This window comes from Hippocampus zosterae, chromosome 4, assembly GCF_025434085.1.
Source record: "Hippocampus zosterae strain Florida chromosome 4, ASM2543408v3, whole genome shotgun sequence".
Taxonomy (NCBI): Eukaryota; Metazoa; Chordata; class Actinopteri; order Syngnathiformes; family Syngnathidae; genus Hippocampus; species Hippocampus zosterae.
In genome coordinates, this window is record NC_067454.1 from 10,726,167 (window position 1) to 10,748,925 (window position 22,759).

Sequence of the window (22,759 nt, forward strand, 5' to 3'; positions counted from 1 at the left end):
GGGTTTTATGGATGGACGTGGAGCGTGGGGGGGGGGGGGGGGCGGTGCCAATGATGTGAACCAGTGCAGCAAATGAGCAAAAAAAAAAATCAAAATAGCAGTAACGGAGATTGATTGTGTAAAAGTTCATTAATTCCGTCTGCTTTTTTTGGCTACTACAGTGGACAGTAGATCATGTTGTCGGGTTATAGGGTGTATGAAAGGGTTATTGCACAAACACTGGAAACGTGTGTGCAGCATTAGCAAAAAACAAACAAACAAATAAAACAAAACATTGTACACAACACATTGTCATAGGGCATGCAAGACCGCATGCAAAAAAGGTCCCCGTGTTGTCATAAAGTAAGCGAAGCCCGTTAGTTAAACAAAAAAAATGACAGAGAAAAGTTTACCTTTAAGAAGTTAGTAATGTAATTAAAAGCCAATTCAGCTCGCCTAAAATAGGCCTAACCACACCACAGGTTCAGTTTCAGCTTGAAGTACTTCAAACTAAACTCTCATGAGATAGTAGTGGCGCCTGAGGACATGTTTGTGCATTTGTTTGTTTCCATTTGTATACATGTTTCTCGAGTGGACAATCACAGCACTTGTTGCTTGAATAATTGGACAATCAGTGTAGTTGTTTGGTCATCGGTGTGCTTCTTGCAATCAGAGGGTTGATGAAGCAACAGGAGAAGACTCTCATAAGGAAGACTTGCTGCCAAGAGTCTGTTTGCGTCGCTTTTCAACGGCGGCGAGGGCGGCCGCCTACTCGCACGGCCACTGTCTGTCTTCACCCTCCAAGCCCCCCACCTCCCCGATGCGCTGCGGGCATCTTTGTCGTTTGCGTCAAGTGAAGCTATCAAGAGTGAGTTTAAGTGTCCTAATCAGTGAATTCATCGTCACTGCGTCTCTTGGAGAGAATGTGACAGGAAGCCAAACATACTCAGAGCTGCAGTCATAATCGTTACATTTTACAATATGCTTACTGTGCTTTCACTTTATCCTAGAAAGAACCTCCTTTTGCAATATTTTCCGTATTACCATAATAAAGATGGGGAAAACACTAAGGGGGCAATAGGCTCAACCTCACATAATCTTGTTTACAGTTACTTGCCATAGAACAAGTCGTGTAGTTTGGTTCTGAGAGGCATGCCGCTTCACCAAGTCTAAAAGACAAATATGTTATTGCGGAATAATTTCACAATGTAATGATCAATATGACAGAGTACCAGATGACATTGCATACTGTATATTAGGCTAAGAAGAACAATGCAAAATAGAATGAAATATATACCCTTTCATGCACCCTGTAATCTGATAACATGATAAGATGTCCACTCTAGTAACCACTGTCCCTCAAAGGGTTAAAATAGATCAAATACAAATGAGTTTAAAACATTTGGTTCGAAGAATGTGACGACTTTGTGGCATCTGAATTGCGATTAAACGTTAAATGTTTTCTTGAGGCTCTTTCTTCCTTCAATCCTGTTCATCAAATTCTTTGCAGACCTTTTTTTTAATGATGCAATGGGGAATAATCTACTGTATTGCGGTTGTAATAGCCTTGAAATGTTTCTCAGGCAATTAAAAAAAAACCTTTTGGAGTGAAGATTTTTACCTGGCATCTTGTGAACATATTCACGCAAAGTCAGCAGGGGGAAAAAATGTTAAAGGGAGGTTGGGTGCAAAAATTTAACTGCATTTATTTGGTCCATATTAATAGTAATGAACAAACATGCGCCTCTCTCACTGCAAGCCGGAGGCAAAGCAACATCTCCAGCTCCCTTTGAGACAGTCACCTCAGCATTTACCGCAGCGTCTGATAGAAACGTTCACCATTTAAGCGATGTTGTTATTCCCCGGGGGAGGTCGTACAGGGATCTGTACTTGCTGAACTTTATGCCTGAAAAATGGATTGATGGAATCTGAATGATTCGAAACAACATCCTCATTGAAATGCCTTGGAGGCCGTGTGGTATAGCTGCCTGAAAATGGGCCCAGATGCTGATTATGGTACATAATTAGATTGACATGTAGGGCGATGAAGAAGAACAAGAGTCCCCCACCAAGCAACAAAACAAAATTTTCATTTTAATTACATTCTTAATTGAGTCCTGTTAAAACCTAACTCGTTTCAGCTGCTACAGCAAAGTTATGTTGGAGACTCCAAGTTAAATGTGGCCTTTGCATAATCGGGATCAGATATGAGTTGAACTTGGTTTGATGAAAAAAAAAAAAAGCTCCTCACTCCAAATCGCAAATTTGATCTGAAACTAATAATGTTTGACAATGATTTCTTAATCAGGATACATTTTATGACTGATATTTATGAGTTTTTTTAAATCACTTATTTCATGACTATTTTTTAACATTGGAATTTTATATTAATAAAATATTGTATAGTTTGGGTAAACATGATAAAAATGTTTTTTTTAAATCACTCATTTGATCATTTTTGATTGCATAGTAGTATTAGTTTCATCAAAATTGTACACTGTAGATATGAAATATGTATTGGATATTAATTCATGTCTTTTTCAGAATTATACTTAGTCTAAAGGTCACATACATCATCATTATTGTTGTTTCTTTAAATTATTTACATTATGTATACAGTATAAATATTCAATCATATTCACATTGTTTTTTATGGATTCAAAACACTTTTTTTGAATCCATTTGATCCAAAATGATTTTTTAAAGTCATTTTAAGCTTGAATAGAGTCGTAAATAAAGTCATCCAAGAGTCATTTCACGGCCAGTGGTGCAGAGGTTCACGAGTGGCAAGGAGGCGGAACATTTGCCATTTGCCAGTTTGAGTGCAGGCAGGAGTCAGCCGTTGCTCATGTTGCTAAACGTTTGCGCAGCTAATACCTCCACACCAACAATGACCCCCTCCCCGCCACCGCAAGCTGCCGCGCGACATCCTCCGCAATTAGCGCCTTGATAGCATCCACCTTAATGAGACGACTGGTTGCCAGTAACACAGGGTAATGATAATTGAAATGACGGCAATCATTGCTGTGATGCTCTTCCCCCTCATTTGCATTCTCTGCGCGCGTCATCCCTACTCTCTCTATGCCACTGTGACAGAAAAGTCACCCATGGTGATCGTTTCTAAGTGCGTCTGTAGTTTGGGAGTCTGGTGGTTCAAAGGGTTCAAGCTGAATATTGTGATGTTGGGCAACGTGACGTCGGAACGGGTAAAGCGTTATCGCTCTTCGGAACCTGCACTGAATTGAGCTGTTGTTGATTCTGAGTTCTATTGCGGTCCTCCAGTACGCTGGTTTTGCAAAGTTGCCAATTCGAGGAGGTGTTTTTGTCACTGCTTCATTGCTTAGCGCAAATACATAATGCAAATATTATTTTATGCTTTTATTTGTCTTTTCTTAGGCTATTAACTCTCAATCGCGGACCCCAATTCTGACGGGTTGCAGATTTTTCACATCGCCTTCCTTCGCCGCACTGTATTTATTCCCGTCTCCATTTTCCATTCCTTTTCTTGTTCATTTCTTACGACTTCCCCTGACACAGCCTGGCAGACGGGCGACAAATCAACATCTCTTTAACGTTAGTGGCACTTAACTTCTATTGTGCTTATTCTGCAGCTTGTTTGCAGTTGGGAGACGGAGGCGGAGTGTGATAAAGCAATACGCCGTTGCAGGGTGGCGCTCTGGCTGCTCCCGACAGCGATTTAAATCAGCGCGATTGCGCCGGGCGTATTGGCTCTTTATGAAATACTGCTATCAACTAGCTGTAACTCAGTCAAATTTCCTTTGAGAGCTGACAATGTGCTCGGTCATGAAGGAAATCACCGTTCGTTAACTGCTTGTTAGTCATAAATAAAAGGCTCACACATGTAATGCATGGTTAATTGCCCAGCTTGCGAGAGCCCGCAGGGCCGAGGCATGTCGAGTTAATCATTTTTCTACTGCATTGATATTTTGACACTTCCACCAGATGAGATATTCAGAGTGACACCGATTATTGTAAAGGGGTAGATGTTTCCATTAAGTATGTATGCAACGAGACGGACTGATGTGTGAGCTCCATGGACATATTTAAGACAGCAGTTGATCCCAGCTCATGCTGTGTCGAATGAGGATAACCGCTACCATGTACCAGCCACAAAAACTTGATAAGGCCAGAAAGTTACTAATGCAGCAACACGCCGGTGAATGCCGCCGTGATGGATGGGTTTGGGTCCCCCAGAGCGAGGTGAGTCGTTCCACCTCAATGACAGAGAGACACAGTGATGTGTATATTGTGAATGAGGAAAACTGCAAGAGAAAGAGAGGAATGATCTTTGTGCGTGTGTGTGAATACGAGGAAAAGCGTGCGTGCTCTTGCATGCGTGTGCGTGTGTCGAAGTGAATAGGTAGGTGTAATGTCGATGGCCGCCGTCCAGCGAAATCGAGCGTAGGGCTGACAGTGATGGAGAGATTCAAGGGAGGAGGTGGCGAAGGAGATAAGTGGGGCGACAAGAGCGGCGTTGACGACAACTTAGTGCAGTCGATGACTCTGGGAAGAAGGGAGGGCGAGAGACATTATCGGACAAGCGGGGGGGGGGGGGGGGGGGAGGCTTGGATGATTCCATTACTTGAGAGAAGTTGTTTATCTTTGTCTGAAGGCTGCAGTGTCCGAGTTGAGCCACAAGCCTTCAGCCTGAGCCTTCTGAGTAGTGCTAAAAATAACTTTCAAAATAAGACCGACCAGTGTGTCAACAGCAGTGCACAGTAGTTTACTTTGGTGAACTAATGCTCATTTTCCCTTCAGTCTGCGCCATTGAAGAGATGACCATGAGACCAAACCGTTAGCGTAACTTGTGAGGTAGCTTTATAACTGCATTTCTACTTTGGACAAGTAATGTCCAATGGAATTTACTACAACTACTTGATTTGTATGAATATTTTTGGACTAATACAGGGGTGTCCAAGGTCGGTTTTCCAGCCCTCCCAGGAGCAACGCACCTGATTCAAATCATCTGGATTGCGCTAATGCTGCTTCAGAGCTGGCTGATGAGCCGATCATTTGAATCAGGTGTGTTGCAGACGGGAGAGGGAAAACAGGCAGGATGGTGGCCCTCCAGGCCTGGACTAATATGTTGCTTTTGATGTCATTTATCATAACACACATCTATTTTTGTCATTAAAAAAAAAATCTTATGTTAATAGGGTGTCCGCGCAAGTAAGGATAGAAATACTATGGGGGAAAAAGAACTTATTGTGTTGTGTTGTGCGTCACCAGATTTTCTAATGTACTGCGAGACGAGAGTAGAACAGTATTGTGTATTTTGCCAAGCGAATTTGGATGTTTTGGAGAGCCAAATGTTGGATCACCAATTCTATGCTGCCAGGCCTTTCATGTATTCATCAGTATGTTCTGACTTTGACTTACATGGAGTGAATATTAATCTGTGACGGAGAAATGTTCGGAAAGGAGCCTGACAAAAGAGACAACGCATCTCCCTTCCTGCTGTCCATCCTCAGCCAATACGGATGACTTTAAGTGATCCAGACAAGCAAGATGTTTCAAATGCTATTAGAAGTATTTCAAATATCCCTGGAGATCCCCCGTGATAGAAGCAGAGAATGCATAATGCTGTAAGATGTTTGTAATTATGCTAACAGCGCAGCAAGATTGTTTGGTTTCCAGAAGGAACGCTTCTACCCCTGCCTTTTTAATCTCGATGAGTGATTTTAAAAACCCTTGTTTAGATGTCACACAGCATCTGGCCGTGAGGCCTTCACTTCCCCGTGACCTCTTCGTCTCTCTGGCGGGTCTCCGGTGGGTGTCGCCGTATTGTGCATCGTATGAAATCAGCTCTGCTCCAGCTGAGTTATGGGGCAAAGTCTTCCTGCTTGGCTTGGTTTAAAACAGATGCATGCAGTTTGCCTAATGGACTAAGTGAGTAGCCACTGGAAGTTATGAGCCACGTAACAAGTCTGCCAGAAGACGGCGCTGTAAATAAACAGCGCTGTCGCCTTTACAATCCTGTCGTCCGCATTTAACAGGCCCCGTGGTGATGTACTGTAAGACTCGGTTGCTGCCAATTGGGGATTTCTCAAAGATTAGATCGAGAGAGAAGGTTAAAGCGAGACCCCAATTTACTTTGAGAAGACGGCTATCGATTGTGAACGACCACTGTGTGGCATGCGCTTGTTGCTGGGAGATTTTGTCTGACGGTAACGGCTTTGGTTAAGATTTAGGAGGGCTCGAAGTTGCCGGTGAATACTTAAAGACTTTAAAGTATCCTTTAAAGTCAACTTCTCAACCAATTTTAGCATGTTTGTCACTAGGTGGGGAACATAATGAAGCCAGTGAGAAAAAAACACATGCAGTGAAGGGCTGGCAAAGCCTTTCAAGGGAGAAATGAATTATAGCAAATTTTACACACTATTTTTTTTTGTCTTGATAAAATTAGCCCATTATAGGGGCTGTCTCATGAAAGTGAATGACCAAACATCCCGCCTCACATAAATTGGTTATTGATGATGTCATTACCATGGTGGATCGAGGGGAATGAACAGGAATGTGAGCAAAGTGTTGAAAAACACGGTGCCTGTAAAACAATAAAAAGCATTTTCAATCACAGGGGCAGCGCTTCATATGCGACTGTATTTGGCCAATGGACGCATCACAAACACCCGGCCACTACATTGATAACATCACCAAATAATGTGTGTGCCTCTTGTAGGAAGCTAATACCGTTAACTATTTTTTTCACCCATTAGTAATTTTAGAAACCTACTTATATTTCTTTATTTATACCTTTGGATGGTTTCCAAGTATTCGCTTTTCTCATAATTTTGGAAAAGCTACTTTTCTCTGCTTTGTCTCTGAACGTTGTTAACTCTCACTTGCAATTGCTTTCCGGTGTCGTGCCTTTTCTTGTGTGACGCACAACTAGTTGCCTTGTGTTTGAAATGTCCTGTATGAAGGAAGCTGCCTTGCCTTGCCTAATCCTAGATATCTACTTTACCCTTTGACTTTGACATTACATTCATGGAGGGATGTGGCATGACATTGCCTCTGGATGATAAATGTTTCAGAAAATGTCTCCGGATCTTTCTCCTGTCTACCTGATCATGTCAAAGTTAGACAAATTCAATGTATAGAGCCGTGATTAATACATAAGGTCACTGTTTTGTAACAGCGGGGCAGAAGTACAGAACCACTCACACACAGATACATTTTCAGAAATAATATAAAAAAATATATATTTCACACTTCATGGATGGGCACACCGCAAATATGCTGGTGTTAAGTCAACACTAGCGGTGTTAATTTTAACACCGGTAAAATGCCTGTGCGCATCGATATGCCTTTGAGGTGTTTGCAATTCGATACTCGCATATAGAAACTAGTTGGTTCTGTTTTTAAACAATGTCCCTGAACTTTTAACATGGGTAGATTTGCAGTGCAGGCACTCCCACTGATTTGGATACCAGCAATTAAAAATTCATTTTTCCATATCCTGTGCCTTTTAAACACATACATAAAGTCTGCACGTTATTAGCACAGAGTGTGAAGTAGTGCCGTTTATTCTGTGCATTGTGAGCCACAGTGCAAATGTAGCTGTTTAAAATGGGCGACAATAACTCTAATCGAGCTCCTCCGACTACTTGTCAAGTGCGCGCCGAGATAATGTCGCTCTCTTTCGGCTCGGGCCGCTCCTTTTCCTCCTAATCTCTTCCATGCTGACGGGCTGCCCATTAAGCAGCGCCACCTCTCTCCGTCTCTTTTACAGGCCGCATTGGCAAAAGCGGACCCTGCCATAAAACGGTGTCGGGAATTGCTTTGCCGCTTTTCTTCAAGCTGCGCAATTTACACCCAGGTGTCCCCTCTCTTCCACTTGACACAGGGTGAGAAGTGCATTTATACAGAGAGCAAGTGAGGAGGAAGACATGCAGAGAGAGAGAAAGCGGGGTGAGCGGGAGACTTCATATCTGAGCGACGAAAAGATGGAACGCCTATGGTGCTGGATAAAAAGGAAGACAATAAATAACCAGAAGGGCATTCAGACAGGACTGGACCTCAAGCCAAGTCTAGTATCCAATTTTTACCCTTTGCCACAATCTTTCAGGGTTTTTGTGACATCAATTTTCTGGTCTTGTATTTTTATGAGTTGGTTACGTATTACGGTGACGAACTAAACCCTTAAACACATGTACTTATATGTGGGCATCTAAATGATTTTAAAATGTGAGCCAACACACACATGACTTTGAAAAAGATTGGGGCTTGCTGTTTTTGTAGTGTTGGGTGTTTTAGAGCGGACCGACACACACTCACACACACACACATACACACATACACATGCACATGCATTGATAACCCACAATAATGAGTCTCCTCTATACTTCAACTGACTTCCTAATTTGCTGTCGTACCATTTCATGTCGCAATCACGGAGTCCGTAGGTCGGCCCAACTCAGTGTTGATCACACAGATTAGGGCTTTGAACAGGTACAACATAGACGATTCACATTTTCCAAGCACCTCAGGGGAGCACAATCACTCTGAACACAACACAGAATAATCAGTAAGCTTTAATCTCTTGAGGATGTCTGAAAATCAGGCTTTTGCTGACTGAGAAGGGGGGAATCTGACTCGATATTGATGTGTTTAACCGACTGAAACACATCGCAGGATAATCGGTTGGGATAATCTTTTGTTGATACCATAGGCAAAATTGGTACAAATTATGTCAATCATATCGACTTGCCATTTTAGTTGCATCTTGACACATATTATGGTACAAACACATGCACACACACGACACGGGCGAAACGACGTCGAGTATGTTTCCAACAGTTTGCAGCCTGTCACCAAATCCCCCCAAAGGTGAGCGAAAACACCTTTCACTAATCGTAAGTCGTTTTTCATGCAGGTGGTGTTATTTGATGTTGTGAATTCTCAAGTACATCAACACCGCAGGCAAGCAATTTCGGAGCTACTATATGACTTTTAATTGTTGAAAAATGTCAGTACGAGTGAAACTGGTTCTGGCGTGACCATTTTCATTTGCTAGTAGCAGTACTTCATCTGACACGATCAGTTGAAATTTATTGATGAATTAATTGTACCTTTTGCTATAATCATATGAAACCTAGGCTCGCCCAAAAATTATGACACTGAAATAATATGAATACATTTTGAAATAAAGTAAAACATTTGAAGTTCTAAATTCACATTAATCGGAATGTCCTATATGTTGTAACGTTACAAAACTGGAAACACATTCTCGATAATTTGAAAGATCAGTGTTTTTGTTGATTTGATTTTGATTAGATTTCGTTTTTTTTCTTCGTGTCCCTGTCTCACAAAATGTTTGTGTCTCGTAAGGACCGGTCCGTGGCGTCTCACAATCGGCTCCCTCAGCCATCCGTGTCTTGTCCACGTGTGCCTCGTCGTCTCCTCAGTTTGCTCGTGTTTAGTGCCTTGGTTTCATTATGTACAAACAATTAGCAGGAATAATGTGAATGGCTTTAGATGGAGTGTGTCCTATCATCACCTGGCAGTTACGTGCGTATAATGACACAAAACACACAAGCACTAAGAGAGGAACAAACAAAGACAACGGAGGATCATCATCATATATCTTGTGAATCATGCCTTTATAGCTTTCAAACATGCTTTGCGGATAATGGAATGTGTCCTTATCTGTGTGTGTGTCTGTGTGTGTGTGTGTGTCTACTTTGATTAGCTGTGTTTCTACACATCACACTGATGTGAATTTAAAGCAGCGGGTCATCACTTGGAAAATTGGACGAGAATAATAATGAGCAGAGTAAATCAAGTACAGAGACAAGGATGCTTCACAAAAGATGGTGCGTCCTGCGTGTGTGTGTGCGAGCGTGAGAGCTGCAATTTCAACTTGACTGATGAACAAGTGACAAAAAGGCACGGGATCGACACATGGATATCCTGTTATACAAGCAAGCTCCCTTTTCTCCTGTGGGGGAGGGAGGGGGCGGGGGTTGAGTGTATGAAGGAGTGTGACTTAGCACTCAGCTTTCAAAATGTAACCTGATGGATCGTGTAGTGTTGGCAACAATTTTCATCAAATTTCACTTGTTTCTTTCTCTCCCAGAAGACCCCCCCAAACCCCCACCCCGACAGATAGCAGGCAGAGGGAAAGCGTTTAGAGAGGAGGAGGAATACTGCAGTCAATTTTGGGGGAACACACTAATTCACACATTTCCACACTAAAAGTAGCTGGGCTTGATTTGGCACCAAGTGGTGAGACTTGTCGACAAGCCAACACCACACAGTTAGGCAAACAGTATCTATCGCACTCTTTCCCACGTTCAGAATCCACCTGGGGGCTTCATGATGAAGACGGAGGGCAGTGTGCAGTGACTGATTCACTGCCAGTGGTGAAAATGTTTTTTTCACGCACCGTCTCCAATTATGTGTTTTGAACGGAAGCTAAGAAGATAACTTTAGATAACTTACAATTCAATCTATCATGATTTTCAACACCTGATCTTCCAGTGGTTAGCACTTCAACCTCACAGTACGGAGGTTGTGGGTTCGATCCCGGCTTCAGCCTCCATGTGTTGAGTTTGCATGTTCTCCCTGGGCCTGTGTGGGTTATCTGTGTGGAAGAAATCAAAACCTGGATGGCACAAAATTTCTTGAAGTTCAACGAAAAGAAGACGGAGGTGATATTGTTTGGCCCCAGTGGACCTTGTACATTCCATCCTGTAGACTTGGGCCCCCTATCTCCTTATCTGAAATCAACGGTCTCAAACTTGGGACTTAAACTGGACAGTGATTTCAAACTCGATCGGCAGATTGGTGCCGTTGTTAAATCCAGCTTCTTTCACCTTAGACAGCTGGCCAAAATAAAACCTCTCCTCTCACATGAACACTTTGAGACAGTAATTCATGCCTTTGTCTCATCCCGGCTCGATTACTGCAACGCCCTGTACTTTGGAGTCAGCCAGTCCTCCATCAAGCGCCTTCAGCTGGTACAGAATGCCGCTGCTCGCCTCTTGACTGGTACTCGTAAGAGGGAGCATATAACTCCTACTTTGGCATCCCTTCACTGGCTCCCCATTCATTTTAGAATTATTTTTAAGATCCTCCTCTTTGTTTTCAAATCTCTGAATAATCTCGCGCCACCTTACCTCTCTGAGCTCATACGCCCCTACACCCCTGCCCGGCGCCTCAGGTCTGTGGACCAGTCTTTGCTAGACGTACCAAGAACTAAACTGAGGCTCAGAGGGGATCGAGCCTTTTCTGTTGCTGGTCCATCTCTCTGGAATGACCTCCCACTGAACATTCGGCAAGCCTCCTCGCTGCCCATCTTTAAAGCCCTCCTCAAAACTCACTTGTATTCTTTGGCGTTTGACTCAGCATGACTTAGATTTGCTATTGGTTTTACTGCTTGGTGCTTTCTACCGCCTTATTACTTATTACTTATTACTGATTCGTCTTACTGTTTATTGTATATGTTAAATCGCTCCATGTACAGCACTTTGTATGCAGCGATGGCTGTTTGAAAGTGCTCTATAAATACTGTTGACTTGACTTGACTTGACTTGACTTATCTGCGGGTACTCTGGTTTCCTCGCACATTCCAAAAACATGCATGGCAGGCTGATTGAACACTTCAAATTGTCCCGAGGTGTGAGCCCGTGGTTGTTCGTCTGTGTGTGCCCTGCGATTGGCTGGCAACCGGTTCAGGGTGTCCCCCGCCTACTGCCCGAAGATGGCTGGGATAGGCTCCAGCACGCCCCGCGACCCTTGTGCGGTTAACGCGGATAAGAAAATGAATGGGATACACATTCGAAATTATCTAAGGTACTTGATGTGTACAACGGTTTTCTGCCAGAGATATGATCCATTGTGAATCAGGCGACAATTTTAGACACAATTGGTTCATATAAAAACAAATTCAATCATCGGTCAAGAATAAAGATGTAATCATAGCAAAGTACTCGACCACCTTTTTTGTGTGGGTTAAAATCATTTCAGAACCATCTCCATGAGTGTTTTTTGCCGACAGATGTTGGTCATAATTGCAGCGTTTAGTGCTCCTGTTTTGATATGCAACGGTGATAATTGTGATGCAGCTGCTGACAGAAGAAGACGTCCTCACATCACGGCCGCGGTCGCGGTCGAGATGGTTTTTAACGCTACCTTGACGATCGTTGGGTCGCGGCCTGCAGAATGTTTTAACACCACATCTGCTCGCCATCGCGCTTGCCAGTTAGCACAAGCGGAGCGGCAGACGCTCTCATCGCTTGCGATTGTTCGCTCATTTGCGGAATCTGTCGCGTTACACACAAAAACACCCATGCGACCTTTCTTGTTTTTCAGTGAGGTCGTTGCAATCTGCTTTTAATTGGGCTGGCTTGTTTGTCATGTAGCTTACTGACTCATTGTAATGTGATCTGCGATTGTCACATGGTGTGAAAGTACGTGTGAGTACAACGTTGAAAATAGAAGTGGGCAACCTCTTTCCTATTGGGGCTTCTATAAAGTCCGGCGACGACCATCCCAATATTAGGATAAAATATGTTGCTGTGATTGAACAAACCAATCCTATGTTCAATGGTGCTCAAGCACCAGTGAAAACATACAAATGCAACACAGGAGAGATTTGAGCCCAGAAGCTTTTGACTGTGAGGCAGATATGCCCACCACCAGGCCATTGTGTTGCCACTGATGCTTTCAAAATACTTCATTTGTGAGCTCACTTGCAGTAGTAACATTCCTCAGAGCAAATATCTCCCTTGGCAGAGAACCTAAGGATCATGTTTTTAAAGCAGCAACAAAACAACAATAAAATCAAGTTGCCTTGAGGCACACTGGGAGCTACATTGGGGGAATTAAGAAAATGTCACAAATCTTTCTTACGCTCTCTTGGGCGGTAGAAGAGGGATGAGCGTCGGATAACAGGGATCACAAGGCGACTGGCGGCATAATGAGGATCTGCTCACACGTCATCCCTTCAACCCTCCAATTTGGCGGCGCGGCTAATTTTGTGACAGCTTCCCTTTTTCCCCCCCCATCACCAATGCCATATATTACCTTTTCATTGATTCCTTCGGGACATCTTTGCCTTTTCATTGGATGCCTCGTTCCAACAACAGAACACTTAATGGGCAGGAACTGCAAAGGTTCGTCTCTAGACTGTTGTCCACAGACTGAAGCTAAAAGGTTTGGCCCATCACACACCGAGCAATGCAGGCCAAAGCCATTGAAGTGGCAAACCAAGGGATCGAGCACCGCACATTGAACAAGGGAAAATTAGGACCCTTGATTGGGTGTTTGAGGGTCCACATACAATCACTCTACGATATCTATTTTTATTGAACCACAAAACTACACTGTGATTGTTACAAAAGAGGCAGATGTTCACAGAGAGGAACAATTGGGAAGACGGCAAGGGTGTGGATATTCTCAGACGCTGTTGGTAATGATTGATTGTTTCATGAAACTGACTGCACCCATCGCTTTGCTTTTCAACGGTACGGATGACCAAATGGTTGTCATCTTGCGCTCCTGTACAACTGCTTTCACAGTCTTCGTGTCAGCTCTCTCTTTCTCTGTAGAATCCTTCCACAAATCTCAAACAGAATTATTCAGTCATATCCTGTGGCCAAGGAGACAAAGCTAGAAGCAGGCAGATAACTGGCTGGATAGATAAATAGATGGATGGATTGACAGATCGTTTAACTTGTTTCGTCACTCACTGTTTTATTCTTCAAAGCGTTGTCTTTGTCACTTTCGCTCCACTCATAGATCTCGAACCCGTACTTTCACACCCTGTGTTTTAAACCTTAAAATCCCATTGAGGGTTCGGGGAAGAAAGGCCAGTTGCCTACTTTCCAATTGGCTCTTTGAACCGAATGACACCTCAACCAGTAGAGTCAACAGGGGTGCAGGTGAGATCCTTGAAGATGTGCCAGCAAATACACTTCTTGCTTTGTTCTGAAAATGGAAAAAGAATAAAGTAAAATACAGCGGCCCCAAGTCAAGGCATCGTCAACTATCCAGATTAAAGGATGTCAATCAGGATAACGATCCTTCATTTTGGATTTTTACATCTTGTCATCCTAATTTGTGTTTTAGGTCATGGCAGGATAGTTTTAGAGTGCTGATTGTGTAGGTGCAAAGAGAGTTTAAAGTGTAGGAGGACAAAATTTGAAACACTTTTTCTGTCATATCTCCCACAACCTGTTTAAGAGTCCCTGTCGGTAATAGATTTAGCTGTAGTGCATGTCATAGACTTCTATATGAAAGACTGGAAACAACAAGCCACAATGTCATGTCATTTAGTGCATAACCTGACTCCCGTTTGTTACTTTTTACTTTTGATTTGCAGGTCACACTCGACTCCACTCCAGTGCACGGGGTTCCTTTCCCATTCTGAGACAGTATGAGTGTTAATGGTCGGTCTCTGTACATGTCCTGTAATTGACAGTAAAACGGTCCGGCAGTGTGCAGCCATTTTTTTTCCCGCCCAATCTGAACCTACACAGAATAAATGACACGGATGGATGGATTATGACTAAATGGGGCAGTGACTCATGAAATCCATCTTGCTTTGTGTGTCACTTTGCACATGATTTCCGAGGCAAATTACCATTACTGACAAGACTAGAGTAAAACCAGCACATCATGATTTTTCTCAAATACAAAATGTAACCCTTAGATTTACTGTATTTTTGTCGTTGACATCTTGAACACACTGAACATCCCAGCTTCTGAAGAAAATCAAAGATGATTCGTCCAAACTGAGCACGTGAAATCATCAGCTGTCACATTAACATACAGCCAACGACCAAAAGGTCTTGGTTTGTTGTCTACAAACAATTATTTTGCCTTTGTGACCTTTCCTTGCAAGTGAGCCTAGCGGGCTGCTGATATTGTAAAAGGGATTAAGCGTGTTTGCTGCAGGGAATGAGATGCGCTCCACTGATTGCAAAGGACATGCGCACACTTGCATCGAAGATGTGTCAGGAAAGTTCCAAGACTGGTGTCCACACCTAATATGCCGGTATTCCAAAATCCAAATTACAATCTAGAGGATTTCTTCTTTGAAGATATCCCTCTGGAGTCTCACTCACTTTCCCATCCTTTCTTTCTGGATCCTATGGAGCTCCGGTCACTACCATGTAGTTTCATGTCTTCAAAACAGGTCCTCTTTATGACCCTTGCTTGGGAAAAAGGAAAAGAAAATATCACACAGAGCCAGGTCGGGTGAGCCGAGCTGCCATATGCACAGGGTGCTGTGAGTTGCCGTGTTGTCATGGTGAGGCCGTCATGACACATCTTGAGGCATCTCACATCTTGTGCATGAAACGTAGCAAACGTTGATGATTAGTACATTAGTTTGAACAGAAAATTCTATATTTTTCATTTTTGCATCACACATTTGCTCGAGCCACTTGTTGCTTGGGAGTATTTAGAGGGCTTAATGATAACCACCACAGTGGCCAATGACAAAAAAAGAAAAGAAAACAAAATTAAATTATAAACAGCCACAAGCTTTTAGAACAGCAAATCAAGGCTGAGTTTTGATTATTTATATATGCACCAAGATGGAAAATATCCTTCCTTGATCCGTATCTCACCCCTAAGTTTGGACAAAATTATTTCAGCAGTTTTAGAGCATTGATTTGTAACAAGGCGAAAAACCCAACCTCATGTCAAGGAGGGGAGGTAAACAATGAGTCTGGGGATCATTTATGAGCTCTTGTGGAGGCTGCAGGAACTCCTTCACAAAAGAATCAACTAATTGGTCTCACATCACATCACATCACAAGGATGCATGCCTGGAGGCGCATCACAGTGTGCTTAATGAGATGGCTGACCGAATGAAGAATGCCGCATCGTGTTAGATTGGGCCGTTCAGCTCACCTTGTTCCGACGAAGCGCTCACTTACATCCATCTCACATTATGCTGCTTCCTTCCTCAGCCTTTGTCTCTGTCAAGTCGAAACACTTAATGGTGGCTTTGGAATTTGCTAACTTTTTAGTAGTGCAAACTTGTGACATAGATATAGATTCGCTTTATTTGTCTTAAGATGCTGTCATGAAGGGACCTTACTTTTCCAACTTTTATCTTCAAAAAAATACACGCCACATGAAATCAAAGCTGCGATGTGACAGAATTTGAATATGTTGGTCTAATGGGATGCTTCAAGTTTGCCAGAGTAATAATAAGGTTGCTGTCACAAGTTCAAAGTTGCTGCAATTACATTCAGTGTGTCACAATCCGCAGAGCCATCAGCGACACCTGACTGTTGCCTGGTGACCTGTCATTCGCTCGAATGCTTTGCACTTATATTACTGAGCAGCTTCCATTAAATGGACCAGTGAATTGGTCCCGAGCTGGTGTATATTTTCAAACAGGGGAAAAATACCCCCACTGCTTCCGCTTCATATGAAAACATATTTCTGGTGATTTTTATTCAGTACTGGTAATGTAATGTTTTCCTCTTTTAAGTTGATAGCTGTAAGACGCGGCATCGGTGTATTGTGTGATGAGAATTGTCAGAGTGGTCCAATATTCATTTTACAATATGTTGTCTATTGTGGTGAATGAATTGCAGTGTCACCCTGGGAGCCGTCTCTCATGTTTTGACACTCTCATGTGGAGTTGCAAAAGAGGTTGTGGCCCCACCAGGCAAATATTTAGAAATATCATTTTGTAGAGAAATACAACGTTTGTAAACGGTTTACTTGAAAATGACTTTGGAGCTTTGCGCAACGTGGAAACTTGGTGTGTGGGACTGTTATTACGTAAGTTAGCCTCACCGATGTGTAAAAATGGGTTGGAAGTGCAGAGAGTCCCACATTTTCAGAAATAGGCATATAGCAAAAGTTTAATTGCACACTTCATGGGTGGGCAGGCCCTCCAAAGACGATTTGTATACAAGAAATTAATGAGTAAAATTTTTGGACTTCGGGAAACTGTTCCTTTGAGACAGTCAATCCTCACACAGCTCCTGAAGCAGCAGACATGTTCACACACAAAGATCCAGACACTGAGTCATCCGCGGGTCACGCTCACTTTTATCAATTGGCCTCTTGGCCGCTTCCCGGCTGCCAGCTGTCCTCAGGTAGCGCTTCTATTTGTGAAGACCCTAATTGCTCGAGTGTCTGAGAAACGGCCGCTGAGAGTGTGACTGGCTAATGAGCTCCCTGGGAGAGGATCGGTAGTTAGCTGAAGCAACACTGGACTCGGCTTCTTGATAAAGGTTACATACCTCAGGGGGACAATGTCACAGTGTGAGGTCTGGGGCTGGGGGGTGGACAGCATTTCGCTCCCCCGGTCCACTCGCAGAGTATTCTGAGGTTCTGTCACAATAAGGTGGCGAGTTTCTTTAGGAAGTGTCGAAGCTGATGACCAACTTTTTTGATCAAGTCTCGACTCACAAGGCGAGAATGGAAAAAAGAGCTCTAATCATTCCTCTGTTGATGACATCATCACAGGCTTTTTCCATATCTGTTATATCAACAGCAAATAACTATTTTAACACTGGGGGGCACAAGAGGGCCACAGGGGAGAATGCTTTGGAAAAATATATTTGTGTACCATCCATCCGTACATTTTCAACACCGCTTACCCTGAACAGGGTCATTGGGGGTGCTGGAGCCTATTCCAGTCGACTTTGGGTGAAAGGCAGACTGCACCCTGAACTAGTCAACAGACAGTCGCAGGGCATGAAACCGAATAACCCAACATAGTCACATTCATACCGTCATTGAGTGGGAACTGATCCCACGCTGCCCGCACACAAATTAGGCAGATTGACCGAAGGAAACAAAAACACGAAGACAAAATAAATCCATTTGTCTTCATGTTTTTGTTCCATTCTTGGAAGTTTCTGCTTTAATATCGAAATTTTGAGGACATGTTATTTGGCCAAGGTTTATGCGAGCTCATCTTATTTTACCACTATTGCCCACCGTGTGTGTGTATTGGCAAGATGAAGGAGAGATGTCATCAGTAACCATCTGTAAAACCCATTAAGCCCATTAGAATGGAACATAGAGTCTCGCTTGGGCGTCCTTTTATCCAAGTCTTTTTGTTATTTGGACACTATTCTTTATCTCGTTCTCCTTATTAAGCTCTCACACGTGGTGAACTATCCATCCATCCATCCAATTTCCGAACCGCTTAATCCTCATTAGGGTCGCGGGGGTGCTGGAGCCTCTCCCAGCCGTCTTCGGGCAGTAGGCGGGGGACACCCTGAATCGGTTGCCAGCCAATCGCAGGGCACACAGAGACGAACAACCATCCACGCTCACATTCACACCTAGGGACAATTTAGATCGTCCACTCAGCCTGCCATGCATGTTTTTGGAATGTGGGAGGAAACCGGAGCACCCGGAGAAAACCCACGCAGGCCCATGGAGAACATGCAAATTCCACACAGGGAGGCCGGTGCTGGAATCGAACCCGGTACCTCTGCACTATTACGCCGACGTGCTAACCACTGGACTAATGGGGAGCCCACGTGGTCCTGCCGCTTGGATTTGTGTGAGCCCAGAACAATAATGGGAAAAGTAAAAGCCCCATTTGCGATACTAATGGAACGAGTGGAAAACACTCACGAATCTCTTACCCTCTCTTTGCCTTTCTTCAGCCTGACATGTTTTCTGTCTCTCTCTCTCTTTCTCCCTCTCCCTGTAAATGACTTTGCCACACTACCGTATTTTGTATTCCCTGGGTGTCATTAAAAGCACCGTTGCCAGAGCACTGCTGCCAAGAATAAACCAACACTTACAGAAAATGCTATTCTTTCCACGCATATTGACGAGTTCATCCTCTTTATCAATGAAAAATAAAACGCTCTGAAGCCAATAACGAACCTAAAGCTGTGAATGTAGTCTGACTCTATCATTATAATCTTTGAACGCACCGTACCAAATTATTGATTTACAAGTTAAGCAGGCTTCGCTGGGGTGGAGCAGAGGTGTTGGTCTGGTCCCCCAAACACCCGGCACCAATTAAGAGAACAGAGAGTTGTCGAGCAGGTTAGAGAGAATTTGCCCTCCTCACGGACTCAAAAGCACTCATGCAGAAGACTGATAGCATTGCTCGCGTCTTGTAGTCACTGCCAAGCTTATGTTAACATGAGTAGCTGTGGCCCAGTGGTGTAATGGGCAGGCCATCAACCTCCGGACCTGGTATGATGTGGATTAAAGTCCCACATGAATTGGGAGACTTTGCGGTATCTGATTACTATGATAATTATGAATAAGGGCTTTATTTGTTGAAATGTGTGTTTCATTGATTTTGACCAACTGTCAGTTAGAAGAAGACAGCGCTTCACTTGTCGATGATATCGGAATGTTAATGCTAAAAGCAACACAGACCAAAAAAAAAAAAAGCTTCCATGTATCTCCTTTCCACTTATTCTCATGAGGGTCATGGGTATGCTATGCACTTCAAGGCTCTGCCAACTAGTGGCCATGCAACAGAGGATTCATTTATCCCCTCTGCATCTCCTCATGTTGATGATAATGCGTGCTCATGGGAGCAAAAATGACCCTCGTACCGGCGTGGACGGCAGTGGGCCAAAATCTCACAATATCTGAGCGATTGGGGGAAACCAACTAGATGATGGTGCGAACCCGACGTGATTTAGTGGCGTCATCAAAAGCCGGGCAAGGACAATGCTTCACCGGAGCTCGGTAGAGAAATGAGGCTTTGGGAAACGGACAATGAGGAATATGAGGACAGGGGTGCACTAAAAAGAAGGGAAGAAATATTACGACGGGATTTGGTGGCCTGAGGATATGGATTGGTTCGTGGTCGGCCAAGTCATCTTGAGATATGGCAGATGGATTTTTTTTTTTTAACCGCCACAGGGATAAACTTCTGGCAGGTCTGTCTATGGGAGGATGTCGCGGATAAACTCTCAATTTAACGTAAGACGTCGCGCTTAACTCTCATAATGCTACGCTGCTTTATGGAGCAAAATACAGAACCAATGTTTAAACTCGATATTATCCCTCAGGTCCCACAGATGGTGCTGTGGTGAAGAGAGCTTGCTTCTTAATTCGTTTTTTTTTAAAGTGACGTATCTTACTTGCTTATGAACAAGTGTCTTAAACCTTACAGCGATGCTGTCACATCATTTCATGATGTTTCTGTCTGACTATTTCTGTATATGTTTTTGCCAAATCTCCCAGTCCTTTCCACAGAATTGTGAGTGTGACTAGCTTTTACCAACAGTTTTTGATCTGGTTTTCACCCATTCTGCCTAGCAACAAGTGGAGGCTTAGTTGACATTTTACATATGTTGTTCTAAAATAATAAGAATAATGATACACTGTAATACACCCTGACCTAGTTCCCAGCCAATCGCACGGCACACATTGACGAAGAACCATACACACTCACCATCACACCTGGGGACAATTTAGTGTTCCATTAGCCTGCCATGCATGTTTTTGGAATGTGGGAGGATAACCGAACGACCAAGAGAAAACCCACACAGGTACGGGGAGAACATGCAAACTCCACACAAGAAGGCCGGAGCCGGAATCAAACACTGCACCTCTGCACCGTGAGGCCGACGTGCTAACCAGTCGAACAATTTGAAAAAAATAAAAAATAAAGATCGGGTGAATGGGAGGAGTTTCAAATGATTACGTTTTCCTTCATTTATGTTTATCAACATATTTACTACAGCGCATGAGGGCAAATTTAATTTCATCTCCATGAAGGGACATTGTATAAATATCAGGAGTTGCTGCACAGTGAGACGACCTGTTTGTTTAAAGATAATACGTGGTAATTTTTGCACTTCCTCCATTCTGAATCACTGGTGCTGATTATTCCTCATTTATTCAGACATTTTTAATCTAACACACTATCATGGTGATATACTGTACAGACACACGCACACACTCTCACAGTGGCACACATCCACATCCTGCATGTGCAAATGTCAGGTCATTAATTGAGCTTCAGTCTCCTCCTGTCTAAGTAGATCATCGTAAGTAAAGCAGCCCTTAATAGATTTCTGCACATTTTGCTCATCCACCTTCTTCCTCTCTGCTCCGGACTTGTAACATATACAGTACTCTGTTCTCGGTAAGAGCCACATGTACAATTACAGCTGGTACCAATAGGGGGCACTGGTGTTGAGTTTGTATCATTACATGCGTGCGTTTGTGTGTCTGTGTATGTATGTGTGCGATAGAGTTCATTCCACGATCACTGACAATGAGGACAAAGGTCTGCTTCGGGCCATGCCAGGAAGCTCTGTCATTGCTATAAAATATCTTCACACTTGCTGTGTTCCAAGATTCATTGTTGTGATATGAGGAGAAGAATTTGGAGCCAGAAGAAGACAGGACACAGAAGTGGAAAATTAAGTCTTTATCTGCAAAAATAAAAACTAACAAAAGAGAGCTGAGATGCGATGCAGAAGGCACGGACGGCATGTTGTGCTTTCGTTGATAAGGTTCTGATCGGATTTAGTTGTGTCATGTTATCACAGTGCTTTTTTCTTTATGTCTGTAACAAAAAAAATGATAAATGGATCTAAAAATCACTGCAGATGTTCACTACTGATGGCGTCATTCAGTAATCACTGCTGTCATGATGTAATATAAATGGGAAACGTAACCTTAAGTATCATTGGTCATTTGGATTATGCAGCATAATGGAATACTTTATGTATGTTTATGGAATACTTTACCTCTTAGTGTGGTTGTTCCAGTCTTTTTTTTGTGTTTGAAGGAAGTAAAATCACTGGATAAATTAACATATATAGAGCAATGCCTGCCATCCACTGTTACGTGTGTGTGCATGAAATCATCGGAAGATCTCACATGTCAATCATGACAGTCGCACCACTCATTTCTAAAGGTATATATTCCTTCCTGGGTTTTTTTTTCTTTTTGTGGAGTGTTGTATTGGCATTCTACTCTTTAAGATGAATCCATTTAAAGTTGTCACAAAAACCCTGAAGCAAAAAGTCATACACAAAAGAAACATAAATAAAAACAAAAAACCCAACTTGGCATCATGTCTATATGGAATGTTAGCTGCACAAGTAAAGCAGCCAATGTGTGGCTTGAAAACACATACAGAGGGTCCAACTATGTTTGGGTTTGTGAAGAGCTCTTGGCGGTCTCGATATGTTGACTTCAAATATTTATATGTACCTCTTGGTCTGAGAAAATGAGATTTTTTTTTTTTTACTTCAGCATCATACCATAACAAATGCAGCAAATGTTTTATTGGAAAGGGACATTTCTGGGGACAAATGCCTGTGTATTACAGACATGTTTTAGTGTGTGTTTGTGTCTGTTTCAATTATTTCCTCACTATGCTGGCAGACTACTGTTGCATTGTAGGCACAACCAGCACCACATCAAAGTGAACCGGGCCCGCAAGGACATATTTAAAAATCAATGAAGTCTTGGATGTGGCTAAAAAATTTATATCACTCACTGGTGTGTGTGTGTGTGTGTGTGCGTGTGCGTGTGCGTGTGCGTGTGTGTGTGTATCTGTTTCTCTCTCTCTCTCTCGCTCTCTTATCTTTCTTCAGCATGTGTGCGCGCGCACACACACACACACACAAACATCAGTTACTCGTCGCCCACAGAAAATATCTTATATCTTCACACAATTTTGCTAGTCTCATGGTACAGAAATGTTACATTTTTCCTGTAAAAAAACAAACAAAAAACCCCACTAAACGATCTCTGACCCGAAATCGGTCTAATGTCAAATTTTTAACTAAATACCATTAAATTTTCAGTCCTAAACTTATTGATCGACTGA

The 22,759-nt window shown here is 43.0% G+C and overlaps 1 long non-coding RNA gene across 1 annotated transcript in view; it reads right to left on the minus strand.

Moving 5' to 3' along the window:
• Positions 1-13,355: 13,355 nt before the first annotated feature.
• LOC127599219 (uncharacterized) overlaps positions 13,356-22,759 on the minus strand; it is a 31,674-nt gene continuing 22,270 nt past the window's right edge. Inside the window, exons 2-3 of the long non-coding RNA XR_007962031.1 lie at positions 15,072-15,161; positions 13,356-13,932 (exon numbers count right to left, since the gene is read on the minus strand). This is a non-coding gene — a long non-coding RNA (uncharacterized LOC127599219). The remainder of the gene's footprint in view (positions 13,933-15,071; positions 15,162-22,759) is intronic.